Genomic DNA, 22,201 nt, shown 5'->3' with positions numbered 1-22,201 from the left:
TACGTCTGATTGGGGTGCCTGAAAGTGAGGGGGAAAATGGAACCAAGTTGGAAAACACTCTTCAGGATATCATCCAGGAGAACTTCCCCAATCTAGTAGGGCAGGCCAACATTCAAATCCAGGAAATACAGAGAACGCCACAAAGATACTCCTCGAGAACAGCAACTCCAAGACACGTAATTGCCAGATTCACCAAAGTTGAAATGAAGGAAAAAATCTTAAGGGCAGCCAGAGAGAAAGGTCGGGTTACCCACAAAGGGAAGCCCATCAGATTAACAGCAGATCTCTCGGCAGAAACTCTACAAGCCAGAAGAGAGTGGGGGCCAATATTCAACATTCTTAAAGAAAAGAATTTTAAACCCAGAATTTCATATCCAGCCAAACTAAGTTTCATAAGTGAAGGAGAAATAAAATCCTTTACAGATAAGCAAATGCTTAGAGATTTTATCACCACCAGGCCTGCCTTACAAGAGACCCTGAAGGAAGCACTAAACATGGAAAGGAACAACCGGTACCAGCCATTGCAAAAACATGCCAAAATGTAAAGACCATCGAGGCTAGGAAGAAACTGCATCAACTAACGAGCAAAATAACCAGTTAATATCATAATGGCAGGATCAAGTTCACACATAACAATCTTAACCTTAAATGTAAATGGACTAAATGCTCCAATTAAAAGACACAGACTGGCAAACTGGATAAAGAGTCAAAACCCATCAGTCTGCTGTATTCAGGAGACCCATCTCACATGCAGAGACATACATAGGCTCAAAATAAAGGGATGGAGGAAGATCTACCAAGCAAATGGAGAACCAAAAAAAGCAGGGGTCGTAATACTAGTCTCTGATAAAACAGACTTTAAACCATCAAAGATCAAAAGAGACAAAGAAGGCCATTACATAATGGTAAAGGGATCAATTCAACAGGAAGAGCTAACTATCCTAAATATATATGCACCCAATACAGGAGCACCCAGATTTATAAAGCAAGTCCTTAGAGACTTACAAAGAGACTTAGACTCCCATACAATAATAATGGGAGACTTCAACACCCCACTGTCAACATTAGACAGATCAACGAGACAGAAAGTTAACAAGGATATCCAGGAATTGAACTCATCTCTGCAGCAAGCAGACCTAATAGACATCTACAGAACTTTCCACCCCAAATCAACAGAATATACTTTCTTCTCAGCACCACATCACACTTATTCCAAAATTGACCACATAATTGGAAGTAAAGCACTCCTCAGCAAATGTACAAGAACAGAAATTATAACAAACAGTCTCTCAGACCACAGTGCAATCAAACTAGAACTCAGGACTAAGAAACTCAATCAAAACCACTCAACTACATGGAAACTGAATAACCTGCTCCTGAATGACTACTGGGTACATAACAAAATGAAGGCAGAAATAAAGATGTTCTTTGAAACCAATGAGAACAAAGATACAACATACCAGAATCTCTGGGACACATATAAGGCAGTGTGTAGAGGGAAATTTATAGCACTAAATGCCCACAAGAGAAAGCAGGAAAGATCTAAAATTGACACTCTAACATCACAATTAAAAGAACTAGAGAAGCAAGAGCAAACACATTCAAAAGCTAGCAGAAGGCAAGAAATAACTAAGATCAGAGCAGAACTGAAGGAGATAGGGACACGAAAAACCCGCCAAAAAATCAATGAATCCAGGAGTTGGTTTTTTGAAAAGATCAACAAAATTGATAGACCACTAGCAAGACTAATAAAGAAGAAAAGAGAGAAGAATTAAGTAGACCCAATAAAAAATGATAAAGGGGATATCACCACCAACCCCACAGAAATACAAACTACCATCAGGGAATACTATAAACACCTCTATGCAAATAAACTAGAAAATCTAGAAGAAATGGATAATTTCCTGGACACTTATACTCTCCCAAGACTAAACCAGGAAGAAGCTGAATCCCTGAATAGACCAATAGCAGGCTCTGAAATTGAGGCAATAATTAATAGCCTACCAACCAAAAAAAGTCCAGGACCAGATGGATTCACAGCTGAATTCTACCAGAGGTACAAGGAGGAGCTGGTACCATTCCTTCTGAAACTATTCCAATCAAAAGAAAAAGAGGGAATCCTCCCTAACTCATTTTATGAGGCCAACATCATCCTGATACCAAAGCCTGGCAGAGACACAACAAAAAAAGAGAATTTTAGACCAATATCCCTGATGAACATCGATGCAAAAATCCTCAATAAAATACAGGCAAACCGAATCCAGCAGCACATCAAAAAGCTTATCCACCATGATCAAGTGGGCTTCATCCCTGGGATGCAAGGCTGGTTCCACATACGCAAATCAATAAACGTAATCCAGCATATAAACAGAACCAAAGACAAAAACCACATGATTATCTCAATAGATGCAGAAAAGGCTTTTGACAAAATTCAACAGCCCTTCATGCTAAAAACTCTCAATAAATTCGGTATTGATGGAACGTACCTCAAAATCCTAAGAGCTATTTATGACAAACACACAGCCAATATCATACTGAATGGGCAAAAACTGGAAAAATTCCCTTTGAAAACTGCTACAAGACAGGGATGCCCTCTCTCACCACTCCTATTCAACATAGTGTTGGAAGTTCTGGCTAGTGCAATCAGGCAAGAGAAAGAAATACAAGGTATTCAGTTAGGAAAAGAAGAAGTCAAATTGTCCCTGTTTGCAGATGACATGATTGTATATTTAGAAAACCCCATTGTCTCAGCCCAAAATCTCCTTAAGCTGATAAGCAACTTCAGCAAAGTCTCAGGATACAAAATTAATGTGCAAAAATCACAAGCATTCTTATACACCAGTAAGAGACAAACAAAGAGCCAAATCATGAATGAACTTCCATTCACAATTGCTTCAAAGAGAATAAAATACCTAGGAATCCAACTTACAAGGGATGTAAAGGACCTCTTCAAGGAGAACTACAAACCACTGCTCAGTGAAATAAAAGAGGACATAAACAAATGGAAGAACATACCATGCTCATGGATAGGAAGAATCAATATCGTGAAAATGGTCATACTGTCCAAGGTAATTTATAGATTCAATGCCATCCCCATCAAGCTACCAATGAGTTTCTTCACAGAATTGGAAAAAACTGCTTTAAAGTTCATATGGAACCAAAAAAGAGCCCGCATCTCCAAGACAATCCTAAGTCAAAAGAACAAAGCTGGAGGCATCACGCTACCTGACTTCAAACTATACTACAAGGCTACAGTAACCAAAACAGCATGGTACTGGTACCAAAACAGAGATATAGACCAATGGAACAGAACAGAGTCCTCAGAAATAATACCACACATCTACAGCCATCTGATCTCTGACAAACCTGAGAGAAACAAGAAATGGGGAAAGGATTCCCTATTTAATAAATGGTGCTGGGCAAATTGGCTAGCCATAAGTAGAAAGCTGAAACTGGATCCTTTCCTTACTCCTTATACGAAAATTAATTCAAGATGGATTAGAGACTTAAATGTTAGACCTAATACCATAAAAACCCTAGAAGAAAACCTAGGTAATACCATTCAGGACATAGGCATGGGCTAGGACTTCATGTCTAAAACACCAAAAGCAACGGCAGCAAAAGCCAAAATTGACAAACGGGATCTAATTAAACTAAAGAGCTTCTGCACAACAAAAGAAACTACCATCAGAGTGAACAGGCAACCTACAGAATGGGAAAAAATTTTTGCAATCTACTCATCAGACAAAGGGCTAATATCCAGAACCTACAAAGAACTCAAACAAATTTACAAGAAAAAAACAAACAACCCCATCAAAAATTGGGCAAAGGATATGAATAGGCATTTCTCAAAAGAGGACATTCATACAGCCAACAGACACATGAAAAAATGCTCATCATCACTGGCCATCAGAGAAATGCAAATCAAAACCACAATGAGATATCATCTCACACCAGTTAGAATGGCAATCATTCAAAAGTCAGGAAACAACAGGTGCTGGAGAGGATGTGGAGAAATAGGAACACTTTTACACTGTTGGTGGGATTGTAAACTAGTTCAACCATTATGGAAAACAGTATGGCGATTCCTCAAGGATCTAGAACTAGAAGTACCATATGACCCAGCCATCCCATTACTGGGTATATACCCAAAGGATTATAAATCATGCTGCTATAAAGACACATGCACACATATGTTTATTGCAGCACTATTCACAATAGCAAAGACTTGGAATCAACCCAAATGTCCATCAGTGACAGATTGGATTAAGAAAATGTGGCACATATACACCATGGAATACTATGCAGCCATCAAAAAGGATGAGTTTGTGTCCTTTGTAGGGACATGGATGCAGCTGGAAACCATCATTCTCAGCAAACTATCGCAAGAACAGAAAACCAAACACCGCATGTTCTCACTCATAGGTGGGAACTGAACAATGAGATCACTTGGACTCGGAAAGGGGAACATCACACACCGGTGCCTATCATGGGGAGGAGGGAGGGGGGAGGGATTGCATTGGGAGTTATACCTGATGTAAATGACGAGTTGATAGGTGCTGACGAGTTGATGGGTGCAGCACACCAACATGGCACAAGTATACATATGTAACAAACCTGCACATTATGCACATGTACCCTAGAACTTAAAGTATAATTTAAAAAAAAAAAAAGAAAAGAAAACCAGCACAAGACAAGGATGCCCTCTCTCACCACTCCTATTCAACATAATACTGAAAGTTCTGGTCAGGGCAGTCAGGCGAGAGAAAGAAAAAAGGATATTCAAATAGGAAGAGAGGAAGTCAAATTGTCTTTGTTTACGGATGAAATGATCCTGTATCTTGAAAACTCCATTGTCTCAGCCCAAAAGCTTCTTAAGCTGATAACCAACTTCAGCAAGGTCTCAGGATACAAAATCAATGTGCAAAAGTCTCAAGCTTTCCTATACACCAACAACAGGCAAGCAGAGAGCCAAATCATGAATAAACTCCCATTCGCAACTGCAAAAAAGAATAAAATACCTAGGAATACAGCTAACAAGGGAAGTGAAGGGCCGCTTCAAGAAGAACTACAAACCACTGCTCAAGGAAATCAGAGAGGACACAAACAAACGGAAAAACATTCCATGTTCATGGACAGGAAGAATCAATACGGTGAAAATAGCCATACTCCCCAAAGTAATTTATAGATTCAATGCTATTCCCATTAAACTACCAGAAACTATTTTAAAATTCATATGAAACCAAAAAAGAGCTTGTATAGCCAAGACAATCCTAAGCAAAAAGAACAAAGTTGGAGGCATCACACTACTGGACTTCAAACTACATTAAAAGGCTACAGTAACCAAAACATATGGTAATGGTACAAAAACAGACACATAGGGCCAATGGAACAGAATAGAGAACTCAGAAAAAAGACTACTCAACTATAACCACCTGATCTTCAACAAACCTGACAAAAACAAGCAATGGGGAAAGGATTCTCTATTTAATAAATGGTGCTGGGAGAACTGGCTAGCCATATGCAGAAAATTGAACTGGACCCCTTCCTTAAACCTTATACAAAAATTAACTCAAGATGGACTAAATAGTTAAATGTAAAATCCAAAACTATAAAAACCCTAGAAGAAAATGTAGGTAATAACATTTAGGACATAGGCACAGGCAAAGATGTTATGATGAAAGCAACCGCAACAAAAGCAAAAATTGACAAATGGGATATAATTAAACTAAAGAGCTTCTGCACAGCAAAAGAAACTATGATCACTGTGAACAGCCAACCTACAGAGTGGGAGAAAATTTTTGTAATCTATCCATCTGACAAAGGTCTAATATCCAGAATCTACAATGAGTTTAAACAAATTTACAAGAAGAAAAACAACCCCATTAAAAAGTGGGCAAAAGACATGAAAAGACACTTCTCAAAAGAAGACATTCATACAGCCAGCAAACATATGAAAAAAATCTCAACATCACTGATCATTAGAGAAATGCAAATCGAAACCACGATGAGATACCATCTCACACCAGTCAGAATGGCGATTATTAAAAAGCAAGAAACAACAGATGCTGGCAAGGTTGCGGAGAAATAAAAACACTTTTACACCATCGGTGAGAATGTAAATTAGTTCAACTATGGTAGAAGATGGTGTGGCAATTCCACAAAGACCTAGAACCAGAAATACCATTTGACCCAGCAATCCCATTACTGGGTATATACCCCAAGGAATATAGATCATTCTATTACAAAGATACACGCACATATATGTTCATTGCGGCACTATTCACAATAGCAAAGACACGGGATCAACCCAAATGCCCCTCAATGATAGACCAGATAAAGAAAATGTGGTACATATATACCATGGAATACTATGTAATCATAGAAAGGAATGAAATCATGTCCTTTCCAGGGACATGGAGGGAGCTGGAAGCCATTATCCTCAGCAAACTAACACAGGAACAGAAAACCAAACACCGCATATTCTCACTTGTAAGTAGAAGCTGAACAATGAGAACATACGGACACAGGGAGGGGAACAACACACTGGGGCCTGCCAGGGGTTGGGGTGGGGGAGGGAGAGCATTAGGATAAACAGCTAATGCATGCTGGGCTTAACACCTACGGGATGGGTTGATAGGTGCGGCAAACTAGCATGGTACACGTTTACCTATGTAACAAACCTGCACATCCTGCACATGTGCCCTGGAACTTCAAAGAAAAATAATTTTTTTTAAAAAAAGAAAAAAAATTCTATGCAAGGTTTGATTAAAATATATGGCCATGCTTAGAGTTATTCTTATATGAATTTTCTTGGGAGTGAAACCATCTTAATTGGGTCACTGATATCAAGCTCAATGCTTAACTTTACAGATTAACCTAACTAGGTATGGAGACTAGATCACAGAGGAGATACCGTAGCAAGACTGCCCTGTTGCAAACTTGCACTGAGTAGTAAAGTTAATAAGGAAAAAATCGGGGAGGAAACTGTAACTCCACTTCCAACACTTCTCCCTCTCAAATTCTATCCCATTGGTCAGCAGCTGGCTCAGTCTTCCTTCAACACCTCTTCTTCCATCTAAAACCACACAATTTCTCAGGTCAAAGTTAACTTTAATCAATCTTGTTATCCAAACCATCTGTCACTACAGAGGCATTTGACATGTTGTAATCCTAGCAACATGGGCTATTCGAGTGACATCAAATTTGTTTCCAGAAGCAGTTTCAAATAGCTCGGTAATGGGATAGACCTGTGTTCAAAACACAGTTCTATCACTAATGAGCCATGTGAGATTGGACAACTTACTTAACCTTTCTTAGCTTTGGTGAGTAATAACACTTACCTAACAGAATTGTTGTGAGGTTAAATTAAAACAGGTAAAACACTTAGCATAGTGTCTAACACCTAGTAATGACTGATTAAAAGGTATGTATTATTAGTATGATTCCCTTGAAATCATTTTTTTCTCCATTCTCACTTCCCATGGTGATCATGTTACCTAGTAATGACTGATAAAAAGGTGAATATGTATTATTAGTATGATTCCCTTGAAATCTTTTTTTTCTCCATTCTCACTTTCCATGGTGATCATGTTAGTGTAATCAAAAATTTGTACACACAGTCTGAGAAAAGAAATATAATTACCTCTAGGTTCAAAAAGCAATTACTCTATGTACTAAAACACAAGATTTTGCCTAACATTTTCATGGCTCATAGAGACAAGCAGAGTATCCGAAATCACTACTGAGAAAATTCAAGAAATGTGGTGATATGACTGCCCTTACTCCAGGAACTTATCGCCTCACACTGGTTTATTTCATTAGCCTCCCCACTAGACTGTTTTCCTCAGCTCTAAAGGCAGCATGGCATAAGAAGAAAAAGCATGAACTTTGCCGCGAGTCAGGCATATATTCTAGTCCTGGCTTTACAACTTACTAGCTATGTGACTTGAGCTTATTACTCTACCTTCTCTGTAAAGGTACCTCAATATTCTTATCTATAAAATGGTGATAATAATAGTATATACCTCACAGGATTGTTGTGAAGATTAAGTGAATTAACATATGATCTAAAATATTTACAACAGTGACTGGCGAATAGTAAGTATTCAAAGAATATTGGCTGGTAATATTATCAGCTATATGCTCTTTAAAGACAGTGACTAACTCATTGTTTTAAAAATCTCACATGTGGCCTAGTGTTGCAAATAGGTATCATACTTGCTTTACTGAATAAATATTTTTTAAAAAGCATTTATGTACTCCTAATGCAATTTCAGAAATGGAAAGCATCCTTTAAATCACTGGCCATATACAGGATAAAATATTGCTCCAGTAATTCTTAATATATAAGGAATTTGTTATCAGGGAAGAGGAAGAATAGAGTATCTTTTAAAATAATGACCCTGAAGATTTAATTTTCTAATTTAAAGAAAGCTGCAAGGCTAAGGAGAAAGAAAATTGAGTAGCATTCACAGATAAATGTGGACTGCAGGTTATTTCATTCTTCTACTATAATAGCAAGGCACCCTTTTATTATAAGCCTCCACCTGTGTTGATTATTAAAAACCATATATCATAGCAACTGATATCATATAAATTGTATCCAAAGTAATTTTCCTCCAAATAGAATAACAGATTTCTCATTATATTATCTAAGCATTTAATATAAAAGATTTTCCCTATAATCTCAATTCTATTTCTTTGGAGAAGATGAAGCTCTATGTTATGAAAACAACCTTTGTGACAACCTTAGGCTAACTTAGAATGCAATGATGCACAGGAAGCCACCGGGCTAAAAATAACACCTGGCTTTTCATATAAGCTGATCAACCACATCTTTAAGAACATGGGCCAATCATTTTATGAGTCTGGGCCTCAGTTTCCTCATTTATCTAGTTGAAAAACCATTAATATTCACATTGTTGTGATGAGAATAATTAATGACAGTACATATTCAGTAAGCTATGAAGTACTAAACAGATGTGCAATGATATAATTAATTTAAAATTAGTAATTCTGGGAAGGAGAATGGCATTTTCAAGTTCCTTTGATAACAAGAAAGAAACCCACTATAAATTACTTTAGCAAAAAAGGAGAATTTATTGCAAGGATACAGGAATATCTCAGAGAACTCCAAAGCTGCACCTCTTGAGAAACTGGAATCAGAAACTGCAAAGTCATCAGGAATCAAATTTTCCCCCTCTCTCATCTCTGGCTTTTTGCTAGGTCCAACTAGTGTCTCTTGGGCCCAGTTTCAGGTTTCCAGGGGTTAGCCTGACTTAGATCCAGTGTCTACCCCTGGTCCAATCAACTAAATATAGGGAGGAGGAAGAGTCTGCATAAGGCAGAATTAAGACTCCTGTATAAATCCAAGCCACAGAACAATAAAAAAGAACAAATTTGAATATAAAAACAAGTATAAAAACTGGACAATAATAACATCTAATCAGAACAAGACTGTGGAGTTGTTCTGGAGAAGAATAAAGAATTTGACTGAATTTAGACTTTAAGTCAACTGCAACTTTAAAATTTTAAGAGTATTCACTAACGTAATACAAACAGAATATATAACTTCCAAATTAGTGGACTGAAAAAAGAGTGGGAGGGCTTGTAATCTGGTAGAAGGCAGGAAAGAAAAAGAAAATGATAAATAGTTAAAACACAGTAGTAAGCATTATACAAACAGCAGAAATAAATCTAACATATCAGTAATTATAATAAATGTAAAATTTGAAGTTAAGACAAATATTGTCAGATTGATTCTAAAAATTCATTTATAGGCTATTTTGCAAGAGATACACGTAAAATAGATAAACATAGAAAGGCTGAAAGTAAAGGGATAGAAAAAGATACACCAGGCTAAAATTAAATAAAACTATATGATAGATAAAACAGAACTAATGGCAAAAAGCATTGATAGAGAAATAAAGAGGCCTATTATATATGATTAATAGGAGTAATCTAGCAAGAAGATAGAACTACTCTGTAACATGTATGGCCCTAATTCATAGCTTCTAAATATATGATATAAGCAAAAGTTGACAGATTTACAAGGAGAAACTGACAAGTCTACAATTGAAGTGGTAGATTTTAACAAACTTCTCTAGATAATTGATAGATTAAGAATAAGAAAATTACCAAGTATGTGAATATTTATATAATAATTAGCAAGTTTGATCCAACAAATGATTTAGATACCAACAATTATACAGTACATTCTTCTTAAGCACATATGAAACATTTATAAAAATCAATCAATCCAAGGCTTACAAAGCAAGCCTCAACAAATTTCAAAGATTTTATCCTTGGCTCCAATGCACATATAACATAAATCACAAACCAATAGCAAAAATATTGTTTAATATTCTGTCTTTTGGTTAAAGATGACAGAATGAACACAAATAGTTAACTTTTTACCTCCAGAAATCCAGCTACAATAAATGTAAAGGGTTGCTTTATTTTTGGTTTTCTTTTTAGTTATAAATCCACAAGGATGAAGAGAATGGAAGAAGAAATTGCAGCAACAAAATTATGGATATTGGAGAATGGAGGGAATGGTAACTGACTGCAGATTTGAGAAAGCTGAGTCCTAAGCCAGCAGTGGGAAAAAGCAGCCTGGTTTATACCATGGAACCTCCAAAGTCTCTGGAAGTGGTGTTATACATACAGGTGAGTTGATTTTTAAGAAGCACTTAGGCCTCTATGTCATATCCACTGTTCTACTTCACTGGGTGACTCATCACCTTGGTGCCCCTTAATCCATACAGGAAACCAGAATTTATTCTCTGAAGAAGTTAAAAAGCAGAGTTTTTGGCCTAGGGACCACTAGACACTTTTGAAGATGCAGATGCTTTACTGAAAACATGTAGAACTAAGGGAAAACTTACTTTCTAACAGTTGAAAAAACCCAGTCCACTCCACACTGAAACTGCAGAATGCTGGGAGCCATGATTATACCCTTCCATGAAGAGTAATAGAGAGCTTTCTAAGTTGCTTAAGAAAAACAATTTAGATATTGTCCTATTGATAAGGTCTACTAGATCATCTGACAGTGAGGTCCACAGCTGGTAAACTCTACTTAAACACACAGAGCTTTCAATTAGGCTTTAGTGCTCTGTCTTTAAACTTGAACAGACAATTGAGAATAATACATATTTTAATAGACACTATGGAACAAAACACAGAGATCAAAATCATGAACAGGGGAAAAGGTAACCTGGAGAAATAGAGACTATGCAGAGAAATGAAAGTTTTAAAAGCCATTATTAATATCTTCACAAAGACAATGACCCATGATAGAAAAACAGGATGAATAAGGAAGCAATTGAAGAAAAACAAAGAGCTCTTGGAAGCTAAAAACATAAATAGGAGAAACCCAGAAATAAACCTTCACATTTATGGTCAATTGACTTTTGGTGAGGGTACCAAGACAAGCCAATGGAGAAAAAAGAATATTTTCAACAAATGGTGCTGGGACAACCATATATCCATATCCAAAATAATGAATTTAGACCACTATTTCATACTACATACAGAAATTAACTCAAAATGGATGAAGGGCCTAAATATAAGAGCTAAATCTATAAAAGTATTAAAAGAAAATATAGCCATAAATTTTTGTGACCTCAGACTAGATAACAGATATGACCTCAAAACCACAACCAACAAAGGAAAAAATAAACACATTTGGACTTTTAACAAAATTTCTTGTGTTTCAAAAGATACTATCAATAGAGTAAAAATTCAACTCATAGAACAGGAGAAAATATTTGCTAATCATATATCTGATAAGGGTTTGGTATCCAGAATATATAAAGTACTCTTTTATATATTTCAATAATAAAAAGACAACCCAATTCTAAAATAGTCAAAAGATTTGAATAGATATTTCTGCAAAGAACACATACAAATAGCCAAAATCACATAAAAAGATTTTTTTTTTTTTTTTTTTTTACGGCAGCACTTTTATTTTTCCTTACACAATGACATGTTGCTGGGGCCTAATATTCTCATGTAACAGTAGAAAACCAAAATTTGTTGTCATCTCTTTCAAGATTTGAGAATTGTATACAAAAAAACCTTACATAAATTAAAAGGATTAATACATTTACAGGTGAAAATACAAACTGCTTCCAACTCAAGGCAAGTTAACAGCCCACGGTGTTCGGGCAGGAAAACATCAGCTAAGAAAGGAAACTGGGTCCTGTGGCTTGGACTTTTCCAACCCTGACAGACTGGCAGGACAGAAACCACTGGTTCAGGAGCCCTTGCCAGCCTCTAGAGAAATCCCAGAACACTCAGCCCTGACACATTAATAACCTGCACAGATTGGAGACTGCTGGCCATGTACACTCACCAAGCCACAGACTTGTCTTCCACAAGCACGTTCTTACATCAGCCACAAAGTGACCAAGCCACATGTACTAAGGGGTGAAATCAAAGATATGGATAGGTATTCTACAGATACCAAGGGGGAACAGTTAACTTGAATATAAGGTCAAAATCAGCAACAAGTTCTACAATCAACTGCTGATATCAGATACAAGCTTCAAGGACAATTTCTTTTTGAAGGCTTATTCCAGTTTCATGAGGCTAGCATGAAGTGTATGCGTTTGGCAGGGGCAAATTTATGCTTCTGAATTAAGCCATGCAGCAAATGCTATGCATCTGTTTGCAGTCCATTTAGAAGCATATGCAGTGGACGATGGATGGACCAACTCATTGTACTCCTGCTTGCTAATCCACATCTGCTGGAAGGCGGACAGTGAGGCCAGGATGGAGCCGCGGATGCACACAGAGTACCTGTGCTCTGGGGGCGCAATGATCTTGATCTTCATGGTGCCAGGTGCCAGGGTGGTGATCACCTTCTGCATCCTGTTGGCGATGCCTGGGTACATGGTGGTGGCACCGAACAGCACCTTGTTGACATGTAGGTATTTGCAGATGTCCACATCACACTTCATGATGGAGTTGAAGGTGGTCTCATGGATGCTGCAAGATTCCATGCCTAGGAACGAAGGCTGTAACAGTGCCTCCAGACACCAGGACCACTCGTTGCTGATGGTGATGACCAGGCCGTTGTGCAGCTCCTAGCTCTTCTCCAGGGAGGAGGAGGATGCAGCAGTGGCCATCTCCTGTTCGAAGTCCAGGGTGACATAGCACAGCTTCTCCTTGATGTCACCCACGATCTCCCACTCAGCCATGGTGGTGAAGCTGTAGCCGCGCTCAGTGAGGATCTTCATGAGGTAGTCAGTCAGGTCCCCACCAGCCAGGTCCAGATGTAGGATGATGTGGGGGAGGGTATAGCCCTTGCAGATGGGCACCATGTGGATGACCCCATCTCCAGGGTCCAAAACAATGCCAGTGGTGCGTCCAGAGGCATAGAGAGATAGCACGGCCTGGATGGCCACGTACATGGACAGGGTGTTGAAGGTCTCAAACATGATCTGGGTCATCTTCTCTCTGTTGGCCTTGGGGTTCACAAGGGTCTCCGTCAGCAGCACCAGGTGCTCCTCCGGGGCCACACGCAGCTTGCTGTAGAAGGTGTGGTGCCAAATCTTCATATCATCCCAGTTGATGATGATGCCATGCTTGATGGGGTCAGAGTCCCAATCTTCAGGGTCAGGATGCCGCGCTTGCTTTGGGCCTCATCACCCACATAGGAGTCCTTCTGGCCCATGCCCATCATCATGCCCTGGTGCCAGGGGTGCCTGAGGATGGAGGGGAACACAGCTCGGGGGGCGTCGTCCCCAGCAAATCCAGCTTTGCACATGCCAGAGACATTGTCAATGACCAGAGTGGCAATCTCTTCTTCCATTGTGACAGGCGGAGGAGCAGGGTGGCAGCACAGTGGGGGGACACAGTGCATGGGCTGGCAGCGGTGACTACATGATACTCAACGTCATTAACCATCAGGAAAATGCATATCAAAACTGGGGTACCAGGCAGGCATAGCAGCTTATGCCCATCATCTCAGCACTTTGAGAGGCCAAGGTGGGAAGATTGCTTGAGCTTGAGGAATTCGAGACCAACCTGGGCAACACTGAGAGACCTCATCTCTACTAAAAATTAGCTAGGCGTGGTGGTGCGTACCTGTGGTCCCAGCTACTCAGGAGGCTGAGGTGGGAGGATTGATTGAGCCTGGGAGATTGAGGCTGCACTGAGCTATGATCACACCACTACACTCCATCCTGGGAGACAGAAAAAGACTCTGTCTCAAAAACAAAACAAAACAAAACAAAAAAACCCAAAACAAAACAAATAAATAAAACCGAGGTACCAAATCACACCCAGTAGGATAAATATAATTAAAAAGATGGACAATAACAAATGTTGATGAGGATGTGGAGAAATCAGAACCCTCACAAACTGCTGGTGGAAATATAAAATGGGTACACTTGGAAAAAGTTTGGCAGTTCCTCAAAACATTAAACAGAGTTATCATAGCAGCCAGCAATTTCACTCCTTAGGTATGCCCAAAGGAGTTTAAAACACATGTGTCCACAGCCAGGCATGGTGGCTCACACCTGTAATCCCAGCACGTTGGGAGGCCGAGGCGGGCAGATCACGAGGTCAGGAGTTTGAGACCAGCCTAACCAACATGGTGAAACCCCGTCTCTCTAAAAATACAAAAATTAGCCGCGTGTGGTGGTGGCATGTGCTTTGTAATCCCAGCTGCTCAGGAGGCTGAGGCAGCAGAATAGCTTGAACCTGGGAGGCGGAAGTTGCAGTGAGCTGAGATCGCACCACTGCACTCCAGCCTGGGCAACAGGGCAAGACTCTGTCTCAAAAAAAAAAAAAAAAAAAAAATTGGTCACACAATTTGTACACAAATGTTCATGGCAAAGTTATTCATATGGTCAAAAATTGGAAACAACCCAAATGTCCACCAACTGATGAATAAACAAAATGTAGTATAGACACGATGGAATGTCAGTCAGCAATAAAATGGAATGAAGTACTGATAACGTGCTACAACATGGATGGACCTTGAAAACATTTTCCTAAGTAAAAAAAGCCAGTGACAGGAGACCATATATTATATGACTCCATTTAAATGAAGTGTTCAGAATAGGCAACTCTGTAGAGGCAGAAAGCAGATTAGTGGTGACCTAAGGCTGAGGTGTGGAGAAATAGGGGTGTGACTATCAATGGGTACAGAGCTTTATTTCTGGGTAATGAAAATGTTCTAAAATTGATAGTGATGTGTGGTAGTTGCACAACTCTGTGGATGTACTAAAAACCAATGGATTGCACACTTTAAGCCAGAAAGATTTTTAAAGAGAGAAAATAGTATCACAGGAAAAAAAAAAACTCATTAGGAAGGTTGGAAGTCAAGGAAATCTTCCTAAAAATACAGAAAAAAACTCAGAAATGAAAAACAGAAAAGAAAAAAATTTAAATCTGCTGATCAACTCAGAAGGTCAACATCCAAATAATAGTTCTAGAAAGAGAGCACAGAAAAATATGGATTGGAAATCAACAATGAAGGAATTCAAGAAAATATCTCAGAATTGAAGGGCTTGTTACCCAGACTGAAAGGGCTCCAGAGAGTCAAGCAAAACAAATGAAAATAGATTCTCACTAAGATTTACCATCATAAATTTCAGAAAAGCAGGCCAAAGAGAAAATTCCAAATGCTTTCAGGGAAGAGGGTGGGAACAGATCAACATCCAAAAGATTAGGAATCAAAGTGGCTGCAAACTTCCCAGGAGCAATACTGGAAGCCAGAAGATAACTGAGCAATGCCTTCAACATGCTAAGGAAAAATGACTTCCAACCTAAAATTCTAAAGCCAGCAAACTATCAATTAAGTACAAGGATAGTATAAAGATATTTTCAGACATGAAAAGTTTAAATGTTTCTATAAAAAGAGAGATATCAAGTGGTAGATACATATCAAATACACTTATTACATTTAAGTTCAAATTTTTATTTATTGATTCACTCATTCATTCGAGACAAGGTCTCACTCTGTCACCAAGACTGGAGTGCAGTGGCATAACCACAGCTCACTGCATCCTTTACCTCCCAATGCTCAGGTGATCCTCCCACCTCAGCCTCCCAAGCAGCTGGGACTATAGGCATGCGCCACCACACCTGCCTAATTTTTCTTTTTGTAGAGACAGGGTTTTGCCACATTGGCCATGCTGGTATCAAATTCCTAGGTGCAAGTGGTCCTATCGCCTCAGCCTTCCAAAGTGCTGCCATTACAGGCATGAGCCCACCATGCCTGGCCTGAGTTCAAATTTTAATTTTAAAAATTTATAGAATGCTTGAAAGGTGAAGACCCGAAGACAGAGAGATAGAATTTGAGAAACATTTCTAGGAAATGAACTAGGAAAGTTCAGAAAGTGTTAAGGAAGCTTTCCCTTTCTTTCCTTTTTTTTTTTCTGGTTAAGGTAAGGGAGTCTGGAGCTTGTAATATGCAGATGAAAATGATTTAGTAGAGAAGAAGAAACTGTACATGGTGTGAGCCACCACTCCTGGCCAATTAATAAACATTCTAACAGTCTCTTATTCATGAATTGATGTTGTGATGCCATGCATATTAATTAGAAGAGTTCAACAAAGGAATATAGTATGGATCAGGGAGAAAGTGAAGTTTCATAGAAGACTTGGCCTTAAAGGATGAAAATGAAAATAATTTTACAATGAAAGGAAAGGTTTACCTCTCATATAGAGTTGAAACAATAAGGGAAAAAACATCCCTTTTTTTCTTTTTTTTTTTTTAAATCACTGAATGACTTGGATTAAAACCTTGACATGACTCATTCTGTTTCTTTTCCCATGGTAGAATCTGCATTTGTCTTTTCTCCGCTAGGGAGATTTGAAATATAATTTAACAAATCTTGTTGATACGGTTTGGCTGTATCCCCAACCAAATCTCATCTTGAATTGTAGTTCCCACAATCCCCACATGTCGTGGGAGGGACCCAGTGAAAGGTAGTTGCATCATGGGGGCAGTTACCCCCATGCTGTTCTTGTGAGAGTCAGTGAGTTCTCATGAGATCAGATGGTTTTTACAAGGGGCTTTGCCCTCCTTGCTCGGAACTCACTCTCTCTCCTGCCACCATGTGAAGAAGGACATGTTTGCTTTCACTTCTGCCATGATTCTACACTTCATCTTAGTCAAAAGGCCAAGAAGCGATACCCTTCTGCCATGATTGTAAGTTTCCTGAGGCCTCCCCGGCCATGTGAAATCGTGTCAATTAAACCTCTTTCCTTTATCACTCAGTCTGGGGTAGTTCTTTATAGCAGTGTGAGAATGGACTAATACAGTTGTAAAGAGGTTCTTGAACAGAACTGCTCTCTGTTCTGAATGTGAGTACCATGCCACCTTCTGTAATGTGGGGACTCCAGCGTATTTATTTTCACAACCTACATGATAAATACTCTGATATAAGTACATAAATGTAAGGGTAAAGGTGGTGAATCATTTGGGCTGAAAAACTTAGTAGCCATGCAAATATTCAGTTTGCGTAAGAGTCAGCCAGATTTTCTAACAATGACGCCAAGAGTTTTGGTGAATATATTCAATTCATGCCTTACAATTTAATAAGATTCCCCCCCACTGACCCCGAGTCTTTTTTCTAAAACAACTGGCTCCAATTATCTTTCTGTTTTCATAAGTGGGATTCTGTTTTCACTTCTGACACTGAAACAGCTGCTTTCATTTTTTTGAATTAAATTTTATTTTTCAGAATGGTTTTAGATTTATGGAAAAACTATAAAGATAGCCCAGAGTTCCCACAATCCCCAAACCTAGCTTTCCATACCATCATCTTACATCAGTATGGTATATTTCTTATAATTAATGAGCCAATATTGATTCATTATTATTAACTAAAGTGCATACTTTATCCAGATTTCCTTAGATTTTTAAATCTTTACCCGGATATCATTCACATACCATATCGTTCATCCTTTTTAAGTGTGCAGTTCAGTAGGGTTTAGTATATTTACCACTAATTCTAGAGTATTTTTGTTACCCAAAACAGAAACCATGTACCCATTACCAGTCACCTCCCAATGCCTCATCCCCACTTGTAGCCCTAGGTAACCACTAATCTGCTTTCTGTCTCTATAGAGTTGCCTATTCTGGATGTTTCATATAAATGGAATCATAAAACATGTGGTCTCTTGTTACTGGCTTTTTAATTAATTTCAACTTTTATTTTAGATTCAGGAGGTACATGCACAGTTTTGTTACATGGGCATATTGCATGATGCTGAAGTTTGGTTTATGATTGATTCCGTCACCCAGGTAGTGAGCATAGTACTCAACAGTTAGTTTTTCTAACCCTTGCCCCCCACCCTCCTTCCCACCTCAAGCAGTCCCCAGTGTCTATTGTTGCCATCTTTATGTACACAAGTACCCAATGTTTAGCTCCCACTTATAAGTGAGAACATGTGGTATTTGGTTTTCTGTTCCTGTTATTAATTCATTTAGGATAATGGCCTCCAGCTGAACCCATTTTGCTGACAAGGACATAATTTCATTCCTTTTTATGGCTGTATAGTATTCCATAGTATATATGTACCACCTTTTCTTTATCCAGTCCACTGTTGAGCACCTACGTTGATTTCATGTCTTTACTATTGTGAATGGTGCTGCGATGAACATATAGTACATGTGTTTTTTTGGTAGAACAATTTATTTTCTTTTGAGTATATACCCAGTAATGGGATTGCTGGGTTGAATAGTAGTTCTGTTTTAAGTTCTTTGAGAACTCTCCAAACTTCTTTCCACAGTGACTAATTTACATTCCCACCAGCAGTGTGTAGGTGTGTAGGTGTGTAGGTGCTCCCTCTGCAGCCTCACCAGCATCTGTTGCTTTTTGACTTCTCTTAATAGCCATTCTGAATGGTGTGAAATGGTATCTTATTGTAGTATTTATTTGCATTTATCTGATGATTGTTACTGGCATCTTTCACTTAGCGTAACGTTTCCAAGGTGCATCCATGTTGTAGCATGTATAAGTACTTAATTTCACTTTATTGCTGAACGACATTCCATTGTAGAGCTATACCACGTTTTTGTTTATCCATTTATCAGTTGATGGACATTTGGGTTTTCACTTTTTGGCTATATGAATAATGCTATGAATATTTGTGTACAAGTTGTTGGGTGAACATGTGTTTTAAATTCTCTCAGGTATACCTATGAGTGAAATTGATGGCTCATATGTTAACTCTATGTTTAACTTCTGAGGAAGTGACAAACTGTTTTTCTGAGTGCACCATTTCACATTTCAATCATCAGTGTATAAGGGGTCCAATATCTCCACATCCTCACCAATACTTTTATTCTCTTTTTATTATAGTTGTCCTATGGGTGTGAAGTTATATCTCATTGTGGCTTTGGGTCACGTTTCCCTTAGGACTAATGAGGTTGAGCATCTTTTCATGTACTATTGACCTTTTGTATATGTTCTTTGGAGAAATGTCTATTCAAATCCTTTACCCCTTTAAAATATGGGTTGTCTCTTTATTGTTGAATTATAAGAACTCTATATATTCTGGATACTAGAACTCTCTTAGCTATATGATTTACTTCCCCCCCCATTCTGTGAATTCATTGTATTTATAGTATCATTTGAAGCGTAAGTTTTAAATTTTGATGAAGTTCAATTTATCTATATTTTCTTCGGTTGTTTGTGTTTAAGTGTAGATTTCCTTAGTTTCTAACCTAATGACATCTTCTGGTCCAGGATCCCATATAGGATACCACATTAATCATCATGTCTCCTTAAGTTATCCTCTTGACAGTTTCTCAGACTTTCCATGTTTTTGATAATTTTGACAGTTTTAATAAGTAGTGGCTAAGTGTTTTGTAGACTGCCCCTCAACTGGTCTTTAATGTTTTTCTCAAGGTTAGAGTTATGGGTTTGAGGAAAAAAGACCACAGAGATAAAGTACCATTTTAGTCACATGTCAAGGGTATACACTACCAACATGACTTATCACTGTTGATGATGACTTTGATCACCCGAGGGAGTGTTTGTCAGGTTTCTTCACCGTAATCTTTTTTCCTACTTTCCATACTGTACTCTTTGTAAGGATGTCACTATGCACAGCTCACACTTAAGGGGTGGGAAGTTATATTCCACCTTCTTGATGCAGAGTATCTACATAAATTGGAAATTATCCTGCATGGTAGATTTTTTTCCCTCTTCTCCCTTTAATCATTTATTTGCATCAGTATGGACCTATGGATATTTATTATTTTAGATTATAACCCAATACTGTATTTTCTTGCTCAAACCATTCCAGCTTCAGCCATTGGTAACCCTTTCAACCCCTCAGGCTCTTCTGACACAGCCCTTCCATGTGTTTTTAAAAATATCTCTAAATATTTCTATATGAAGCTGTATGTGCCTACATTAAACTAAACATGAGTTCATAATGATGTCTCCAACTTTAATCCATTATTACATGGGTTATTCTAGCCTCTTCCTACGTTTATCTGTGAACTTCCACTCCAACAGTGAGTAACCTGGTTCACTCCATCTGCCATCCATTTACTTAATTGTTCAATTTCAGTATACATGTATAGCATTATCAGAATTGTTAATCCACACACTCATGGGATACATTATCAACTACAGTTCTTACGTTTAGATTCTTTTACCTTTAATCTTACAGACTCTACTCATTTCCATAGTCAATTAAATCAGCACCTTTTTCCCTCATTCATTTCAGTGAGGTTATTTTATACATTTGTAATTTTATCACATTCTGCATTCTATCCTGGGATCACCCAATCTCCTAAGTGATTTTTTAAAACTTTGCAAACATTATGGTTCACTTTTTGTGCTGCTGAATTCCATAGATTTTGCACAGTGTCATGTATTCCCCCATTTCAGTATCATATAGAATAGTTTTACCATCCCCCAAATCTCCTGTATTTCACTGTATTTAAGTCCTCCCCTCCCATATTCCCCTGGCAAACACCAATCTTTTTGCTGTCACTATAGTTTTGTCTTCTCCAAAATGTCATATAATTGGACTCATGTAGCCTGTAGCCTTTTGAAATTGGCTTCTTTACCTTAGCAATATACATTTAAGATTCATCCATGTCTTTTTGTAACTTGATAGCTTATTTATTTTTATCACTGAATAATAGTCTACTGTCTGGATGTTCCATAGTTTATCCATTCACTTACTGAATGACATCTTGGTTGCTTCCAGTTTTTGCTGATTATGAATAAAGTTGTTATAAACATCTGCATGCAGGTTTTTGTCTTGGCATATGGTTTTCAAATCATTTGGGCAAATACCTAGGAGCATGAATGCTGGATCGTATGGTAAGATTATGTTTAGCTTTGTAAGAAACTGCCAAACTGTCTTCCAAAGTCTATGCTTCTTATTGAGTCTTACAGTTATTGATATATTTGGATACAATTCCTTTATTAGGTATATATTTTGCAAATATTTTCTCCCAGTCTGTGGCTTGTCTTTCAATTCTCTTAACAGTGTCTTTATAGAGCAGAAATTTTCAACTTTAATAAAGTCCAACTTGCCAGCTTTTTTTCTTTCATGGATTATGTTTTTTGTGCTGTATCTAAAAACTCACAGCCAAACTCAAGGTCACCTAGAGTTCCTCCTGTGTTTTCTTCCAGAAGATTTCTGGTTTTACATTTGAGATTTTGGTTTATGGCCCATTTTGAGGTAATTCTTGTCAAAGGTGTAATATTTGTGTTCACTACTCTGCATATAAATGTAAATTTGTTGAAAAGACTGTCCTTTCACAATTTAATCCTTTGCTCCTTTGTCAAAGATTATTTGATTATCTGTGTGAGTCTATTTCCGGGCTCTGTATTCTGTTCCATTGATTGAAATAGATCTATTCTTTCACCAATATCATACTGCATGGATAACTATAATGTAATAAAAAGTCTTGAAATCAAGTTGTGTGAATCCTTCAACTTTATTCTTCTTCAGTATTATGTTGGCTGTTCTGGGTTTCTAGGCTTTCCATATAAACTTAAGAATCAACTTGTGGCTGGGTGCGGTGGCTCACGCCTGTAATCCCTGCACTTTGGGAGGCCGAGGCGGGTGGATCACGTGGTCAGGAGATCGAGACCATCCTGGCTAACACGGTGAAACCCCGTCTCTACTAAAAATACAAAAAATTAGCCGGGCGCGGTGGCGGGCGCCTGTAGTCCCAGCTACTGGGGAGGCTGAAGCAGGAGAA

The 22,201-nt window shown here is 38.2% G+C and overlaps 1 protein-coding gene and 1 pseudogene across 3 annotated transcripts in view; both read right to left on the bottom strand.

Annotated features, from left to right (window-relative positions):
• The window catches only part of SYN2 (synapsin II), a 190,592-nt gene that overhangs the window by 119,463 nt on the left and 48,928 nt on the right, over window positions 1–22,201 (bottom strand). The window lies entirely within an intron of this gene.
• LOC106996820 (actin, cytoplasmic 2 pseudogene) lies at window positions 12,561–14,121 on the bottom strand (annotated as a pseudogene). The gene has a single exon (XR_013414163.1). The product of XR_013414163.1 is annotated as an actin, cytoplasmic 2 pseudogene (transcript).

This window comes from Macaca mulatta, chromosome 2 (genome assembly GCF_049350105.2).
Source record: "Macaca mulatta isolate MMU2019108-1 chromosome 2, T2T-MMU8v2.0, whole genome shotgun sequence".
Taxonomy (NCBI): domain Eukaryota; kingdom Metazoa; phylum Chordata; class Mammalia; order Primates; family Cercopithecidae; genus Macaca; species Macaca mulatta.
The sequence above is the reverse complement of the archived record's forward strand: the minus strand, read 5'-3'. Positions and strand labels throughout refer to the sequence as shown.